Here is a 19,713-nt window from a genome sequence, read left to right as displayed (position 1 = left end):
TATGCAGCAAAAAACTTTCATAGGACAAAACTACAGAAGTTAAACTTCAGTAAGATTTCTGATCAGTAATTACAAAGAAACTCAAGGTCTTACATCAAAGCAGGAAGTGACTAGATCAGATTTAAACATGTATTTAGGTGCGTAATGATGCAAACAGTCACCTAGTGGGGCGTACAAAAGTGCTTGTCTGCACCTTCAGCACCTCGATACTTTTTGTAAATCTGCCCCCCCATCCTTCTTTCCTAGCATAGTTTGTGATGGAGACAGTGCTATTTATCATATGAAAGGATGATGTAGGAGTTTTTCAAACTTTAAGGTAAGTATTTGACAATATATATATTAAACCACTGTTAAAAAAAATTAAGTAACGTACAACTCTGAAAGCTTATGCTTTGTTTTCTATTCTGATTGACATTTTCTCCCTCAAATTTGTCAGACTTGTTTTCTGCTAGGAAGTATCAGTAAAATGGCAACTGTCGCTGAAGCACCAGCACCATTCAGTTTGAATGAATTGAAACAGTGGTGAGTGTTTGTAAAATCTTTTGAAAAAATCTCCATACGTAGGCTTTGTCTACACTGGCACATTCATCGCTAAAACTTTTGTTGCCCAAGGATGTGAAAAAATGCCTCCTGAATTACAAAAGTTTTAACGACGAAAAGCACTGGTGTGGACCTACTGGTGTGAACCTACTGTCTCTCATTGGAGGTGGTTTTATTTGGTAGCCGGGAGAGTGCTCTCCTGGTGACAGAGTGGCCACACAGCGCACCTTACGACGGTACGGCTGCAGCGGCACAGCTGCGCCATTGTAAAGTGTGCAGTGTAGACATAGCCTTAGTTAGCTTCCTGGTTTGTTTAAATATAATGGCTAAAAATAGCTGAATTGGTGATTGTATTTTCCATTGAATGTCTTAGCATTAGGCTATTATGAATTTGCCTGCAGTAGGAGAATTGGAAAGAGAAACTTAATGAAAGCTTTGGAAAAGTATTCTCATACAATATTTTATTTTTTTCCCCATTGTTTGAGCGATTATCTGCTTACAGAACTTTCCCTATCTATTTCCTCCTTTCAGTGAGTAAACTGACTTTTCAGTTTTTGAATGTCACCGAAACTAACAGCTGTTTTTAGTTATTTTACCAGTGCACAAGGACAGCACAGCTCTGAGAACCCTATTCATTATTTGACTGCTGCAAAGTCTGCACCAGGAACATTGGGATGCAAAGTGTTTTTTGATAAACAATTTAAGGCATGGTTCTCTAAAAAGTGACCATTAAAATGGCATCTTCCTGTTCAACAGGAATACTCCTTCGGTGTATTGTCACTTTTTTGCTTCAGCAACAGGTTTTTGATGCCTTTTGCTCCTATTATCGCTGTAGAGCCAGTGTGTTTAAGAAACTGAGTTGGATACGTCTACTAATTTTGCATCAGTGTTTTACTAAATTCCTTGTTAAACCTGTATGGACTCACGGAAGATACTGGGAACTCACAGGTATAACTGTGAGGACCTTATTTGACCTGCAGAACTTCTATTACTGGTGATATGAGAAGAAAAGAACCCTGTTTCACTATTAGAAGCCAGGTTGGTTTGCAGGACTGGAAGTATAGAAGAAACACAATTTCTAAATTGAACACTTGATATGAAGAAGTCTGAATCAAGAAACTTGAAACTACAGTGCCCTTTTTAGTTACTTTCCAGAATAGAATCTTCTATTGAATAACTTTTACTAACTATTTTAAAAAATATTTTGTTAAAATGGGTTTTCTTCTCCCACATCATCATTAATAAAAGTTCGACAGACCAAATAAGGTCCTTAGTTATACTTATACAATCTTATCATCCATGAATTTGCACATGTGCAATTGACTGGAATTTACTAAAGTGATATACAAGTAGTAGTAGAAGTTGTGAAGAGGCCTGCCACTAGTAAAAATTTGTGCTTAAACTGCTTTTTGTCTGTCTTCAAAATGAGATCATCTCAAATGGGAAAGGTGTTCAGTAACCTCTAGTCTTATGTAGAAATAAAATGTTACATCTGACAATGAGGTCCTTTTTGGAAATAGAAACTGAAACTTACGAATATCTTAATGGTGCCACATTTTCGCTTTCCTCCCCAAAATGGTTGAACAAAGAATAACACCCAATATACAATAGTTGACAAAATCAAAAGAATTAAACTCAGCAACAGCAGTAGAGAAACTGCTGAAACTATTAGGGTTCTATATACTGAGATTTCTATTGGGCCAGGATGCTGCATCCTTTGTCTTCCAGGCCCAGATGCAGCAGCCCTCACCTTTTCTGTTTTGACTTGAAAAGGCTCTCTACCACTTAAAAATCCTTCAGGGTACTTGCCTTACGTACCCTGTATCAGGGACAAATAAGTGCTTCCTGTTTAAACAGGGCTCTCCTCATGTCTGGAACCTGTAAGTTGCCCTCCTCTCTTTTTGACTAGCTCAAAACACCTTAGAGCTTTATTCTCATTTAATCACAGGTTTTCGGATGCTGCTTTGGCAGTGAAGTGAGTATAAATGTGGTTCAGACTCTTTTACACTATTGGAACAGTAAAGGAGCTGCAGAACAAATGATAAGTCCCTAAATATCTTGTTTGTTAAAAAGGTGGTAGTTTATAGCATCTGGGTTGGAGCAGCTCTTTCATAAGTGAGAGTTATTAGAAACATACCTTTCCATTACTCCAAACCTAGTTTCCTGTATGAGTCAGACAGGAATGTCTGACTGAGATCATGCTCACTAGCTACACAACAGATTCAGGCTGAATCCTTGCCTATTTTTTTTAAATGGCTTTATCTCCCATGACTACCTTCAAATAGGTAAACGTGAGTAAAATAGATTCCAGAAAATAAAAAGGGGTCTGTTTTGAGTCTCTGTAGTGGGTTCAAATCAAATGCAGTCTAAACTATACTGCTTTGAGTTGGTCTTTATTTAAAATAAAAAAATAGTGTTTGCAACAGGATTGCTGATAACACTATACAAGCCCTCCATTAAATCATACTGTCTTTCTCTGGTCCTTCAAGTTCATGAGCTTGGCCTATCTGCTAATAAATAATCTGCAATTTTTTCTTTGTACCTAACCTGTGTGATGATACAAAACAATAAGACTATAATGGTAAATACTACATGCTAAGGTTTGACTTATGTCAGCTTTCCATTTTGCTTGTTTACTTAAACACAAGAAAAAACTCAGCTGTAGAAAGCTGGTTCAGTCAGTGTTTGTATTAGGGAACATTACCTCTTTCAAATGAGATGTAATAGTCATCTTCCGTAACTCAAATTGAGACAAAATGAGAAGGTGATACATACAACTATGATGATTGTATTAAAACAACCTGAAAAAAAGAATCAAAAAGCAAGTTAAATTTATCTCAAACTGGCCAAGAATGTGGTCTCTGATCCATCTTCCCAGTGGGAATGATCTTCTAGCCTACAGTTGTCATTTGCATTGTAACTTAGATTATTTGAACTTGACATCTTGAGTATTGCCTGACAGGTCCTAACCAAGATGGTATACTACTCCAAAGCAGAAATGCTTCTGGCTTCCTGCAGACCTTCAGTGTTTTTGGTCTATGCAGGAATATGGGCATCCAGGTCCTCCTACTGATCTTAGCTCCACTTAAATTTCTTTTAAGGAAAATCTAGACCTGTGCCTAAGACCTTTTACCATATCTCCCATTTTATGATTGAGCAATGTCGTAAACGCAAGCTTTTCTAAGTCTCTGGTAGATCATCCAATGTTTATCAAAGTTCCGTATGACAGCATTTCTGCGGCACAGCTTCTCTCCTCATATGTCACAAATGGGTAATGCATCTAACCTGTGGAATTCAGAGTTCGTCCAGTGTTGCTGGAGGTTCCAGGACTAAGGCCTGCTCTTCAACTAGGGCCGACAGAGTTGCTACCTCTGGGTGCAAAAAAAAAGTTACTGGTTCAGTTCTGTCTGACCACATTGTTCTATAACTTTTTATTCATTTTTGGTGCAGTAGTTACTTCATTTGAACTTCTAGCTCCAGTCTCCCTTTCCAGAGCAGAGGAATTACCAGAGCAGCATTTTTCTAGTAGAGTCTCTCAAACTCCCCTGCAGCAGAGAAACATTGCAAGTATCAAATCATAACCCAAGGGTGGGGGGAATGCATGCATGTGTTTATAGGCAGCTTTCCAGGTGCTTCAGAGGGTGAGATATGCACTGCTGCCACAAACTCACTCTTGCTCAGCTAGGACATACAGCTTTGAGACACACTGGCCTGCCAGGGCGTTGGCCCCGGCCCAAAGTCACAATTCACCATAGGAAGGGCCTATCAGGAGCATGGGAATTACCAAGGAGAGGAGACACCCATCAGCAGACCCTTAGGGAAAGTCTTGCACCTTACACAATTAAGAACCGCAAAGTAGTTTTCCATTCATCTGCAGGGGCGTGCGTTGGTAAAAAGGTGTTGCTGGTTGGTTCCCTAATAATTTCTTAAATTACAAAATATATGCTTCATATGGGGTGGAACTTCTGTTTCTGCCGAGTGTATTCATTGAAATTGTGCTCTCCCTCCCCCCCGCTCGCACTTCTGTGAATTACTGCTTGCTACTTTCCATTTAAGTTAAGCATCTGTGCAGCAGAATGAAGGGAGTTTTTTGTTCATTTTTTTTACCTGATTTTCTTTCTGCTAGCAGCTTCCCTCATTATTCAATCAACACTGCTAGTCTGGTAAATGACTAGAATACAAATTGGAACTTTTTTCTAGAGGGGAAACAAATTTATGCCTGATTTAAGATTAGTCTGGTTAATTTCAAGTTGACTTAATACTAATAATTGGTTTCTACAGCTTTGGAAGAACTTTTGGTGGCTTGAGTTGATGGACAGGGCTTACTGAGTCCTGGAGCCTCCAGAAACAACATTAGACTGTCTATGAATTCTATAGGTGAGGAGTGTCTCAGTTTGGGGTTAGCTGCTCCTCTGTCTGCTCAATGTCTCTCCCCTTAAGTCTCAGGCCTTTAGCTGCCCCTCTCCTTCCAAACCAGGGATTTAGTTTTGCAGTTCCCCTGCAATACACTTGAGTTTATTCTGGTAGGTCTGATCTTAGTACAGCACCTGCTGTTCTGCTCTCTCCCTGGGGCTGTGACAGTGGTTTCCAGTGACCAGTCGGCTTTCACAAACCACTGTATATTTATTTTACGACAAATGCAGAGAGAAAACAAAAAGCAATAACCAGTCTACAGCCATGCTAAACTTACACAGTGTAACCATTGTCCACATGGAGATCTTGGCTGGTTTCCAGTCCTTCACACCCTTCCCAGCAGGGTTTTGCCCTCTTGGTTACAGGATCATGTCAGTTCTTTGCTCAAAAAGAGGGTGTCTCAGCCAATTTGGACTAACACTTTATACCAAAGCTTTTTCTTTGTCTGCTAGGGCTCTTGACCCAATCTGAACCAGTATATGTGATTCCCTGGATGGGGGTGGTAATTCTCTGGAGGAGTTTACCTGTCTTTGGATCTGTAGTAATTACCGTCCACTAATTTTAATTCCCAGAGGAAGTTCATTAATCCCGCACCATGGAGCTAAAATATAATCTCTAGCTCACAAAGCTACACATCACATAATAGACAAAAGTTTATGAATAATCTCTGCCTATAGCTTCTGGCCCAATTACATACTAGTCTTTTGACCCTTCTCACAGCAGTCACAAGAGGCCTTACCCATTTCAGATAAATGAGGAGAGAAGCTGCTAACAGAAAATTATCAGGTAAGACATTTTTTGGTCTTTTCAAAACAGTTAAGCCTACATTCCCTACCTGGGGTCTGCCTACAGTACTATAAGTTCTCATCACCCATCCACTTGAACCAATGGCATCTAATTCCCTGTACTACTTTTAATAAAGACATACTTTCTGTTAATTATTGAATTGAAATATCGCTAGTACAAGCCTTTACTGAACTCTTTTTTTCAATATCTCACTGAAGAACATTTTTTCTTCATTTTCCCCAAACCTAAACATCAATAAGAGATTGTTGTCCGTGAAGAACAGTTAAAATATAACTTAGTTGAACCCACTGATAAAAAAAAAAAAATTGTTTCCTTTTATCCAATTGCTGGGTCTGAAAGCATCTAAATTTTCCATAGCTAAGTGGATTAAGTACTGAATTACTGAAGCAGACAGCTACAAACAGATTCCAAAAGGGACCAAAGCCTTCGTTCCATAGTGGTTTCCTGGGTTGAAAGAGTCTCTGGAACCACAGAGGAGATCTGGGAAGCTGCCCACGTGGTCATCCATCATTTCTATAAAGCAGTATGGGCTTGATCTTCAACTCTTTGCAAAAGAAACCTATAGCAGGAAGGTGCCCAAACTAGATGATGGATGGATGGATGGATGGATGTGTTTTTAAAATAGAATCTGTAGGAGTCTTTTGCATTTCTTTTGTCCTTCCAACTTTTTTTCCTTATTGCTCCTAATCCTAAACTAGTTTTGGTCAGGATCCAGAATGGAAAATTTACCTAATTTTCTTTCTGTGGTTGATCTCTTGTCCAGTCTGACCTATTCGTGATTAGTTCTGTCTGCAGTGACTACGCCTTGAGTCCATGTATTGTGACAGGGTCAGGCCGGACGGCTACAGGAGAGTAATAGAAGGCAGATATATTAGTTCCAGGTTAAGTAGGTCCCTTTTCCCTGGGTAAGGTAACGGAAGGTTCCAGAACAATCAGGAACCTTCTGGAGACAATTAAGACAGACAGGGTGATTAGAACACCTGCAGCCAATCAAGAGGCTGCTAGAATCAATTAAGGCTGGCTAATTAGGGCACCTGTGTTTAAAAAAGAGCTCACTTCAGTTTGTGGTGCATGTGTAAGGAACTGGGAGCAAGAGGTGCTAGGAGCTGAGAGTGAGAACGCATACTGTTGGAGGACTGAGGAGTACAAGCATTATCAGACACCAGGAGGAAGGTCCTATGGTGAGGATAAAGAAGGTGTTGGGTGGAGGCTGTGGGGAAGTAGCCCAGGGAGTTGTAGCTGTCGTACAGCTGTCCCACGAGGCACTTTAGGCAGCTGCATTCCACAGGGCCATGGGCTGGAACCCAGAGTAGAGGGCAGGCCCAGGTTCCCCCCAAACCTCCCAACTGCTGATCCGACACGGGAGGAGTTGACCTGGACTGTGGGTTCACGAAAACGGCCAAACTGAGGGTTGCCACGAAGCTCCAAGGCGAGCAAATCCGCCAATAAGTGCAAGACCCACCAAGGTAGAGGAGGAACTTTGTCACAGTGTATAATTAATACAGTTTGAATCAGTAGATATTGTTAAGGGTTTAGATGCCTCTTCTAATATGAATCCAGTGTTGCAGCACTGCTTTGAAAGTACTTATTTGGCAGTTGGGTGAAAGGAGCATGGCCAATCCGTGAAGGCTGGATAAAGTCTGAATTGCCTCTGGAACAGTTAATGCAACCCAAACTAATCTCTGACAGAGATAGAGGTCCATCTGAGACAAGAAATGATCGTTTCCATTCTGAATTTGTCTGCCTGTTTCTACAAATTACATGCAGTGTAGCTATAGCTGTTTCAGTCACAGGCTATTAGAGACACAAGGTGGGTGAGGTAATATCTTTTATTGGACCAACTTCCGTTGGTGAAAGAGACTAGCTTTTGAGCAGCACAGAGTTCTTTTTCAGGTCTGTGAAAGGTACTGCCAGTGTCACAGCAAAATGCAAAGTGGAACAGATTGTTTAGCATAAGTAGTTAGTTAGCACATATTGTAAGGGACCATTCAAGGTAGAATGGCCCATGTACATCTTTGCAGTCATAGGACAAAAGGAGGAGGTTGATGGGTTACGGATTGTTATAAGCCATAAATCCAGTTTCTGTTCAATTCATGATTTTTAGTGTTTAGCAGAGTTATGAATTTAAGCTCTCAGGCACAAGTTTTGAAAGTGTTTGTACAGGTTTCCTTTGAGGATGAAGATTGATAGGTCAGATACAGAATGATCACTTTGTGAAGAGTGTTCACGCACAGGTGATGGGGTGTTTTTGTCTTTTATAATTTTCCTCTGTGAGTTCATTCGAGAGCATAGGGATTGTCTGGTTCCACCTCCATAATTATTGTTGGGGGCATTTATTGCACTGGTTGAAGTACATCACATGTTGTGATAGGCATGTGTATGATCTATGGATCTTGAAAGGTATATTGTGGGGGGAGGGGTGATCATAGTAGCAGTGGAGATACGTGTGTGTGGGTTTGGCATCTGTTCTGGCAGGGTCTTTTGCTACTTTGAGTTGGTGTGTCCTTGTTTGTGAGGAGCTTGCATCTGGGAGTGAGCCTGGAGAGGCTGGGAGTGGTTTGAAGGCCAGAAGATGGGGTTCAGAAAAGATTTCTTTCAGGATGGAGTCCCTGTCAGGTATAGGTGGTAGTTTGATGATACCCCATGTGGGTTCCAGTGTAGGGTGGTAGGTAACAACTAGGGGTGTGTGGTCAGAGGGGTTTTATTTCTGTATTGAAGCAGGTTCTCTTGGGGTATTTGGGTGGTGCATTCCATGATGTGATCTACTTCTCTGGTGGAATGTCCTTGTTTGCTGAAGGCTGTTTTAAGTGTTAGACTGGCATATACAACCTTTCTCCTTGGAGCATATTCTGTGGTATTTGAGTGCTAGCCTGTAGATAATAGATTTCTTGGTTACTGAATCTATGAAGGTAGGTGTGGTGATCTGTGGGTATCTTGTATATGGTTGTCTGTAGGGTTCCATTGTTCTTCTTCGAGTGCTTGTTCACATCCATTCCACATTAGGTGTACGCGCGCCGCGTGCACGAATGTCAGAAACTTTTTCCCTTAGCGGCTCCCGGTGGGGCCCCCGAGTGGCCCCACTGCACCGTGCATATATACCCCCGCTGGCTTGACCCCCTCCAGTTCCTTCTTACCGTTGGTGGCGGCATTGGAACAACCTCTCTCTCTCTCGTAGAAGAGCAGTCCCTTAGCCTTTAGAGTAGCTGTTATCAGTTCGTTTACGTACAGATTGTGTACACTTAAGTCATTAGGTCCTTGGAGGCCTCCAGCACCTGCCCCGGGCTACGGGGCATGCCGCAGGCCCACGGCTTCAAGGCTTGCGCCACGTGCTGCAAACCTGTGCCAGTTAGTGACCCCCACGACTCGTGTCTACATTGCCTGGGGGACGGACATCAAACTGAACGGTGTAGGATTTGGAAGGCATTTAAGCCAAGGACAAGGAAAGAAGGAGACTTTTGTCTAAAGCAGCTGTTGATGGAGGCCGCATTGTAGCCGCCGGGCCCGGAGCGCCTGATGCCAGCTCAGGCTTCCTCGGTGTGTAGTGCCCCGGAGCTGTCAAGAGACCTGGCACTGGCTAAGCACCATAAACGTGCCCTGGAGCGCCAGGCCCTGTAGCACCGCTCCTCCTCCCCGGTGCGGCCCCTGGTGCAGCCCCCTGGCGCAGCCTGAGAAAGGCGCGGTCGTTCCCCGCACAGGAGACCGGCGCCTCCAAGGCCCCAGGCGCCGATAAGAGCGGGAAGGCTGAGGTACTGGCACTGACACTGGTCGTCCCGGCAGCACAAGCCCCACCGAGCCCAGACCTAAGTGAGCTCAGCGCGGATGATGGGCTCGAGGGCATAACGGATCAGCCCTCTATGCCTGGCACCTTTTGAGGCTGCAAAGGACCTCATTGAGCTGTCGGCGGCAAGCTCCCTCCCACATGGGGAGAACCCTCCGGCACCCATGCCTCGGGTGCCGTCGAGGGGTAAGCTGGCAATGGTGTGCCGCTTGAGGACACCGAGAGTTGGTCCTGGTCGAGCTCCGACTCTGCGGACTCACACTTGCCAGGGGCCCATAAGGAGGATGCGGCACCGGCAGTGGGTCGACGTGAAGAAGCACTGGAAAGGGCATGCCATGGCACCAGGAGGAGTTGAGTTGGCCCTCTCCAGAGGACTCCCGCAGACGGTCCCAGTCCAGGGAACGCTGTTCCTGGTCCCGGGTATACCAGTACCGCTCCTGCTCCTGCTTTGCCAGGAGCCGCTCGTTCTCCCGCCGGCGCAGATTGTTGGCACCGCTGTGGCCTTCGCGATCGGTGTCACTGCAGTCCGGCGCCGACTCTGGCCGCTATAGCTACCTGCACTGGGCCTCGGACAGCAGGGACCCTCGGGGAGCTGTAACTCCAATGGGGGCCGCCAGGCCATTGGCCCTTCTGGACCCCCTTGGCCTATCAGGAGCACCAAGGGGCCCCGTCCAGGGCAAGTTACTCAGTGCAGCGGTCCTGGTCCCCACACCGACTCCAGACGGTGCCGTAGGCAACAGCATCCAGGCCTCCAGCATCCCCCCAGCATGGACCGAGAGACCGGCACTGATCCCGGTGCCGTCCCATGGACTCCCTACCCAGCCTGAGCCGGAGGCCCCTCCCACGGGAGATGGGGAGCAGGAGGACCAACCAGAGGGGGTCGAACAGCAGCTAACCTTCTCGTCTTCCCCCGATGAGGCGGTGGCAGGTACAGAGGTGTCCGGCCCTCCGCCGATAGACCATAGAGCCCACCAGGAATTGCTGTGCAGGGTCGCCCAAAACTTGGGGTTCAGTCCGAGGAGATGGTTGAGCAGGAGGACCCCATGGCGGACATTTTGAGCCCCGAAGGTCCGTCCAGAATAGTGCTCCCGCTCATTAAGACCATTCAGTGCAACTATAAGACTATATGGCAGACCCCGGCCTCCAGCGCACCAATGGCCAAAGGAGTGGAGCGTAAATACTTTGTCCCATCTAAGGGCTATGAGTTTCTGTTCTGGCACCCAAGTCCATGCTCCCTAGTGGTCTCAGCGGTAAACCAAAGGGAGCGCCACGGACAGAAGGGCCTGGCCCTTAAGGCCTGGAGGCGAAACACCTGGACCTTTTTGGCAGAAAGGGGTACTCATCTGGGGCCCTTCAGTTGAGGATTGCGAACCATCAGGCCATCCTCAACAGGCACAATTTCAACTCCTGGGCGGCGGTGGGGAAGCTTAAGGACAACCTCCCGTAAGGTTCCCAACAGGAGTTCACGGCCCTGGTGGATGAGGGCAAGGCAGTAGCCAAGACCTCTCTCCAGGCCTCCCTGGATTCGGCAGACGCGGCAGCTAGAACAATCGCGTCGGGGTGGTCATGAGGTGCTCGGCATGGCTCCAGGAGTCAGGCCTGCCACCCGAGCTCCAGAATACACTTCAGGACCTCCCCTTCAAAGGGTCTGGGATCTTCTTGGACCAGACAGACACAAGGCTGCATAGCCTCAAGGACCCGCGAGCTACGCTCAAGTCGCTGAGTATGCACACCCCAGCGACCCAGAGGAAGCCCTTTTAGCTGCAGCCTCCCTGTACGCCAGTACCAGCCTCGCCATAGGCATGAGCCTTACTGTAGGCGAGGCAGGGATAACAGGCGACGGCACAACAATAACGCGCCAGGCCACAACCAAGGCCAACACAAACCCTAGCCGGGCACTAAGCCAGGCTTTTGAAGGTGTGCTTGAGGACAGCGTACCAGACCAGTCGCTGGATCAGTCCCTTTGTTTCCTGAACTGCCTGTCCCGTTTCTCCCGTGCGTGGTCCACCATTACGTCAGACCGTTGTGTCTTATGCATGGTGCGGAACGGGTAGTCGCTACAGTCCGCCTCCCTCCCCGCCTCTCCCCGCCCTTCCCCGTCCCTCTTCAGGGACCCCTCTCATGAACATCTCCTAGAGAAGGAAGTTGGCTTGCTGCTAGAGGCGGGGGCAGTAGAGGTGGTGCCGCACAGCCTAAGGGGGAAGGGGTTCTACTCCTGGTACTTCCTCATCCCAAGGCCAAAGGGGCCCTTGACCCCATCCTAGACCTGTGCGGGCTCAACAAATTCTTGGTCAAGGCCCGGTCCCACATGGTCTCTCTGGGCACCATCATCCCTTCCCTGGATCCGGGGGACAGGTACACCACCCTCGACATGAAGGATGTGTACTTTCATATCGCCATGTGTACTTTCATATCGCCAGCACATTGGCGGTTCCTACGCTTCACCATGGGCCGAGAACATTACCAGTTTGTAGTTCTCCCGTTCGGTCTAGCCGTGGCCCCAAGGGTGTTCACGAAATGCGTGGTGGTGGTGGTGGCCTTCTTACAGAGGCAGAGAATCCAGGTGTACCCGTACCTCGACAGCTGGCTCCTGGCGGGCCGATCCGAGGAGGAAGTGTGGGGCCATGTGGAGGTGGCCCTGAGATTGTTCCTTGAGCTGGGGCTCCTGGTCAACGTCCCCAAGTCCACGCTTGTACCCACACAGAGAGTGGAATTCATAGGGGCAGTCTTGGATGCGGTGCAGGCCAGGGCAAGCCTTCCGGTATCCCGATTCCGGGCTATCCAGCAACCGGTGGCTCCCTGCGCCAGTTTCCAATGACAACGGTGTGCGGCTGCTGGGCCACAGGGCAGCATGCATGCACGTGGTCAGGCATGCCAGACTGAGGCTCAGGACTCTGCAGGCGTGGCTCGCTCGGGTGTACCGCCCAGGCAGGGACCCCCTGGATTTGTTAGTGACAGCCCGAAGGGACGTGCTTGACTCCCTGCTGTGGTGGCAGTCCCAGCCTGTGGTTTGCGAAGGCATCCCCTTTGCCGCCCCACAACCGGACCTGACACTGGTGACAGACGCATCAGACCATTGATGGGGGGCTCACCTGGGGAACCTCATGATGCAGGGGTTGTGGTCCGGAGCAGAGTGGTTGCTCCATATAAATGTGAAGGAGCTCAGGGTGGTTTGTCTCGCCTGCCAGACCTTTCACGCCACGCTGAGTGGTCACAGTGTGACAGTTCTGACAGACAACACTACTGCCATGTTTGATATGATCAAACAGGGTGGGGCTCGTTCCTCGCCACTCTGTCTCGAAGCTCTCCTCCTCTGGGACCTTTACATAGCCCATGCAATTCATCTCGAGGCGTCCCATCTCCCGGGGGTATGAAACAAGCTGGTGGTCGTACCGCATGCACGAGTGGACGCTCAGGGCGGACGTCGTGCTTTTGCCACCAGGGCCAATGCCCAGTGCCCGTGTTTCTGCTCGTTCCAGGGCCACAGCCTGGGTTCGCTCGCGGACGTGTTTGCGATCCCGTGGAGGGGGGGCTTGATGTATGCCTTCCCCCTGCTCCCCTTGGTGCACAAGGTCCTACTCAAGGTGCACAGGGACAGGGCGGCGGTGATCCTCATCGCCCCAGCCTGGGCCCGCCAGCACTGGTACACATCACTCCTAGAGCTGTCCGTGGCAGCCCAAGTAGTCCTGCCCCTACACCGGGACCTTATTACACAGGACGGCGGGCGGGTTCTCCACCCCGACCTACAGTCACTGCACCTGATGGCGTGGAGGCTCTGTGGCTAAACACCCTGGAGAGCCAGTGCTCCCTTCCAGTGCAGCAGATTCTGCTTGGCAGTGGGAAGCCCTCTACCAGGGTGGCCTATATGGCCAAATGGAAAAGGTTCTTGTGTTGGTGTGAACCCTGACAGGTGCGGCCGTGCCAGGCCCCGGTTCAGGCCATCCTGGAGTATCTCCTGCACCTGAAGCAGCAAGGGCTAGCCCTGTTCTCGCTCAGAGTATACCTGGCGGCCATCTCCGCCTTCCATCCGGGGTTCTCGGGGGGGCTCGGTGTTTTCCCACCCAATGGTGGGATGGTTCCTTAAAGGGTTGGAGAGGATGTTCCCGTACTCCCACCCACCAGTCCCTCCACGGAACCTTAACTTGGTCCTCTCTAAACTCATGGGACCCCCTTTCAAGCCCCTTGCTTCTTGTTCCCTCCTCCACCTTTCCTGGAAGGTGGCATTTCTGGTTGCCATTACCTCGGCCAGAAGGGTGTCCGAACTGAGGGCCCTCACCTCTGAGCCAATGTATACAGTATTTCACAAGGACATGGTGCAGCTCCAGCTGCACCCCAAGTTCCTCCCTAAGGTGGTCTCCCAATTCCATTTGGGCCAGGACATTTGTCTGCCGGTGTTCTTTCCAAAACTCCATACGGACTCAAGTCACTGCAGCTTGCACACCCTGGATGTGCATCGAGCACTGGCATTCTATTTGGAGTGCACCAAGCCCTTTCACAAATCCGCGCAGCTGTTTGTGGCTGTAGCCGAGAGGATGAAAGGCCTCCCAGTGTTGGCGCAGCGGATTTCGTCTTGGATTACAAGCTGCATCTGGGCATGCTATGAGCTTGCAGGTGTTCTGGTCACGGCCCACTCGACCAGGGCGCGAGCGACTTCCACGGCGTTCTGGCACAGGTCCCGATCCAGGAGATCTGCAGAGCAGCCACCTGGTCCTCGGTGCACACCTTCATGACCCACTACACGGTCAACCAGCAGGCCAGAGAGGACGTGGCGGTTGGCAGAGAGGTCCTCCGAGCAGTTGTTCCATGACTTCTCCAGAGGTAAGCTCGTGATTCACCTAATGTGGAATGGACGTGAACAAGCACTTGAAGGAAAAAAAAAACTGGTTACTTACTTTCTCATAACTGTTGTTGTTCGAGATGTGGTGTTCACGTCCATTCCACGACCCACCCTCCTACCCCTCTGTCGGAGTCGCCGGCAAGAAGGAACTGGAGGGGGTCGGGTCGGCAGGGGTATATATGCACGGTGCAGTGGCACCACTCGGGGGCCCCACCAGCCTGACGGGAGCCGCTAAGGGAAAAAGTTTCCGACGCTGGGGCACGCAGCGCGTGCACATCTAATGTGGAATGGACGTGAACAACACATCTTGAAGAACAACAGTTACGAGAAAGTAACCGTTTTTTCAAGCTGATCGTGGTATCCAGAAAGCTAATGTTACTGTGGGAGTGTTCCAGAGAGAGTTTAATGGATGTGTTGAAATTATGGTGAAATTCTATGAGGGAGTTTAAGGTGTCTGTCCAGAAGTTGAAAATATCATTGAGGTATCTCAGGTTTATCATTGCTTTCATAGTGCATTTGTCCAGAAATTCTTCTTTGAGGTAGCCCATATAACCTGCAGACATATCTCTACTGCTACAACCACAGAATCATAGAAGCGTAGGATTAGGAGGGACCTCAGAGATTACGTAGTCCAGTCCCCTGCACTCAAGGCAGAACTGCTAATAGCTGGACCATTCTTGACAGGTGTTTGTCCACCCTGTTCTTAAGAACCTCCAATGACAGAGATTCCACAATCTCCCTAAGAAGTTTGTTCCAGTGCTTAATTACCCTGACAGGTATTTTTGCTGAAGTCCAACCTAAACCTTCCTTGATATAATTTAAGCTCATTGCTTCTTGTCCTATTCTCAGAAGTAAAGGAGAACAATTTTTTACCCTCCTCTTTGAAACAACTTTTTATGTACTTGAAAACCGTTGTCTTCTCTTCTCCAGACTAAGCAAACCCAGTTTTTTCAATCAACACTCCTGCTGATACATCCCAAAATGAAGTTTGCATTTTTTGCAACAGTGTTACATTGTTGACTCATTTAGCTTGTGATCCACTGTAACCCCCAGAATCCTTTCCACAGTACTCCTTCCTAGGCAGTCATGTCCCATTTTGAATGTATTCAATTGATTGTTCCTTCCTAAGTGGAGTACTTTGCATTTTTCCTTATTGAATTGATCAACACCCCCACACAACACACCTTTCATGATTCATGGATCTTACACATTCCTATCACAACATATGGTATACCTCATCCAGTGCATTAAATGCCCCAGTGGGTAAAACGAGGCAATCACTACACTCTGCTTCTCATTCCCCTGTGCAGCTATGCATCAGGGACCCTGTGGAAAAATTTGTTAATGCACACTGGGATTTCCCAGGAATCCTCCATAGAGATTACTAGGAAACTTTCCTGCAGATACTCTGCAATCCTCTGCTAAAAGTTCCTTGGCAGAGCTGCTTTGTTTCTTTCCCTGTTGTAGGAAAGTTTGCTGCACCAATCGGCAATTGCTTCTGGAGGAACAAAAGCAGCAACAGGAGAGCAGCATACAGACCAGTCTGAAGCCTCAAGCATGCAGGAGATACACCCTTGCATCATTGGTTACTCTCAGTAGTGAGATGTCAGCATCGATCACCCCCCTCTCCCCCCAGAAAATGGTGTCAGGATTCAGAATAGTGTCCCTAGATGCTTGTGATTCCCTTTTGAAGCCACTCAGACCCTTTATCCCATCTTGCACCTTTCTCCCCTGGTCTGAACTCACCATGTTTATTGCTCTTGCCATGCTACGTGCTTGCCAAGGGAAAATGAGAGAGATGTTTATGTAACTTTTATGATTCAAGACTGTGAGTGCACTCACAATACTGATTCTGTGTATTGTTTCTTTTGGTTCTGCAGATGTGCCCTTGAGGGCCAGCTCCTACACACTGGCAGACCACCTCCATCAAATAAGGAGGTGAACGAGGAGGAGTAAGGAGGACATGTTTCAAGCAGTGCCTCAATTGTCTGATTATGCAGATGGCGAGCACAGAGCATGGAGAGAAACAATAAACAAAAAACTCAGAATGGATAGCCAGGAGAAGAGACGGGGGCAGGCATGGATAATAAAGGGGCAGGAGCGAAGATAAAGTTCATGGAGGACCAATCAGAGCTGCTCAGGTCTCTGTGCTGCAGGCAGAACATATGCACATAGGCACCAACTCTGTGGATGCTCCGGGGCTGGAGCATCCACGGAAAAGAAATAGTGTGTTCTCAGCACCCACCAGAAGCCTATGATCAGCGCCTACCACCAGTCAGTGATAAGCTGTTTAGCAGAGTGTAGGAGGTTTTTGGGGGAAGGAGCAGGGGCAGGAAGAGGCGGGGGAGGGGGCGGAACGGGAGGGAAAGAGACATGGTGGGGCAGGAAGAGGCGGGGTGAGATTGGGGGAAGGGGTGGAGTGGGGACAGGGCCTGGGGCAGAGCAGGGTCGAGCACCTTCCGGGAACTCAGGAAGTTGACGCCTCTGCTTTTGTGTGCTTGACTGACTTCCCCTGCAGCCCATAGAGAACTGCCTTCCTTGCCTTCCCCAAGGTCCCCTCCGCCCATTTCTCACATGTTTCCGGCTCATCACAGTACCCCTTGTACTCTACCCCTAGGCATGTGCTTCATAATGACAGCTGGACTTACACATAGCTGTGAGAGCCTCATTTGAGAGAGTGCTGCTTAGTGTCACGTCCCTTGAAAAAATGGAAATCTGTGTATTGCTGTTTAATAAAAAATTAGTCTTAAAAATACAATGATTTTTTTATTTGTGTCCTACACAGGGTGGGTTGCAACAGAAATTCATACACAGGAGCAGTCAGCACATTTGCAGACTACAATTAATGCTCAGGCAGGAATCATTACAAGGGTCATTCAAAGTGGCAAGTAAAGCCTGGATGAATGCTTTACAGAAAGACACATTACTGGGGCTCATTGTCAAAATGCTGCTTCAAAGCCTCCCTGATTTGAATAGCCCCTTGTTGAGCCCCTCTAATAGCCCTGGTATCTGGCTGCTCAAAATCAGCCACTAGGCGATCTACCTCAACACTCCACGCTTGGGGAAACATTTTCCCCTTAGCTTCACAAATATTATGCAGATCACAGCAGGCTGCAATGACCATTGGAATGTTTTCCTCACTGAGGTCTAACCTGCCAAAAAGGCAGTGCCAGCGACCCTTTAATCTGCCGAACGCATATTCAAATGTCGTTCTGCAACTGCTGAGCCTGTTGAAGTGCTTGCTGCTGTGAAGGTTTCCGGTGTAAGGTTTCATGAGCCACAGAAGTAAGGGGTAGGCTTGGTCTCCAAGGATCACTATAGGGATTTCCACATCCCCTTTTGAAATCTTCTGGTCTGTAAAGAATATCCCTGCATGTGGCTTTCTATACAGTCCAGTGTTCCTGAAGATGGGTATGTCATGCACCTTCCCTGACCACCCTGCCTTGATGTCAGTGAAACGCCCCTGTTGATCCACCAGTACCTACAATACCACAGATAAGTAGCCCTTTCTGTTGATGTACTCTGTCACAAGATGGTCTGCGGCGAAAATTGGGATATGTGTGTCATCTGTTGCCCCACTGCAGGTAGGGAATCGCATTGCCACAAAGCCATCTACTATTTCCTGCACATTGTCCACGGTCACAGTCCTTTGTCGTAGTAGGTGATTAATGACCTGCACACTTGTATCCCTGCAACCCCAATGGTGGATTTCCCACTTCCTAACTGATTTGTGCCTGACCAGAAGCAGTCTGGAGTTGCCACCATTTCTTCAGCAGTAGTGATGGCATCTTCAAATCCGTTGTCTCTGTAGGCCACAACAAAATCAAGGCTACTTCTCAGCAAGGTAGTAGTGGTCACAATATCCATCAACTGAGTTTGTAATGCTTTCTTACGACGTCTACTTAGAACGGGGTATTGTGCCAAACCACAACTGAGACCAGAAATTTGAAGTCAGTGATCTGATTTGCCAGGCTTTTTACCTTGTCGGATTCTGACCTCTGCTTTACTTAACTACATCATTTCCCTCACGGCGTTGTAAACCTCAGTTACTTGGTACCTCACTGGCCTTACGCTGTCAATGCGACTCTCCCAGCGAGTGTCACTCACTGGCTTCATGGACAGTTTTGTAACATTGTCCGTGAGGATCTTCCACCTGATAACTGATGCTGAAAACAGGATGTATGTCCTTTGCAGTACTCTGAAGAGGGATACTGAATCTAAAGAAGATGACGCTGCATCTGACACAACCAGGTGGAGGGAATGGCAGCCACAAGGCATGATGAAAGCTCTTGGATTCAGTGCAAGGATCCTTGCCTGGACACCATTGTTTCTTCCTTCAGTCAGTCAGTCAATCCATTTTGAATTGTTTTGCTGCCATAATGTTTCATAGTTTCTTTAAGAACTATTCATATATACACACAAGCATGGAACAACCATGAAAAAATCTTGCAACTGTGAATCAGTTTATACATTTCCTTTCCATTTTATATAGCGGGTGTATATTATATTATGTACAGACATCATATTAGTCCATGAAATGGACATTTTTCTTTAACAGCATAATCTTGATTAAATCTGTACTTTACAGCTGGTTGATAATGTGGCCAAAGAACAGACTATTCAGTGTGAAGTTGCTTTGTTGGTCTTTGCTTTTGATTATAGAAAAAAATGAATTTTTCTGTCTGATTGTATTCGTGAACAGAATATAGTGGATTGGTAAAGACTGCACAATGCTGAAGATTATTTTGTTTTCAAAAGCTGCTTGCTGCGTTGTGTAAGAGTGTTACAGAGCTAATTTGCTAATTTTATACTGGTTACAGATAAAATTTTGTAGGTGTGGCAGACACTGGGATGGTTACAGAATGGTACACGTTAGTGTAGTACAAGAACTGACACATGTATTCGTTTGTAAGTACAAGTAAATATTTACCAAACCCCGTTTTAGTCATTGCTGAGTATATTTTCAAGTTTGTGATTGTAGTGGGGCAGCTGCCCCACTCCTGCAGAAAAGGGGTTAAAAGCAGCCCTGGAGAGGGCTGTGGCTGGAAATAAGGGGAGTAAGAACAGCTGGGGAAGCTGACTGCCTCGCTGACCAGAGGTGTGGCCAGCTCAGTCAGGGCCCAGCTGGCCCTGATAAGAGGGCTGTGGGCCAGGAGCTGGGGAGGAGTCTCTCTCTAGCTCTTGAGAGAGAAAGACCTGGCTGCCTGGGGCTGAGAGAAAAGGGTACCTGGAGTGGAGCAAGGCCAGGCCTATGCAGGTACTGGGGTTGCAGAGGTGCAGCTTGGGGTTAGGCAGAGGCAGCTGGTCCTACACCCTTGCCTGTGGTGAGTGGCCATTA

The 19,713-nt window shown here is 47.6% G+C and overlaps 1 long non-coding RNA gene across 1 annotated transcript; it reads left to right on the top strand.

Annotated features, from left to right (window-relative positions):
* The first annotated feature begins 327 nt into the window (after positions 1–327).
* LOC141986791 (uncharacterized) lies at positions 328–16,698 on the top strand. The gene is made up of 3 exons (XR_012639366.1): positions 328–522; positions 5,674–5,739; positions 16,256–16,698. It is a non-coding gene; the product is annotated as an uncharacterized LOC141986791 (long non-coding RNA).
* The last annotated feature ends 3,015 nt before the right edge of the window (positions 16,699–19,713 follow it).

This window comes from Natator depressus, chromosome 1 (assembly GCF_965152275.1).
Source record: "Natator depressus isolate rNatDep1 chromosome 1, rNatDep2.hap1, whole genome shotgun sequence".
Classification (NCBI taxonomy): Eukaryota; Metazoa; Chordata; order Testudines; family Cheloniidae; genus Natator; species Natator depressus.
This window is presented reverse-complemented; position numbering and strand designations above follow the sequence as displayed.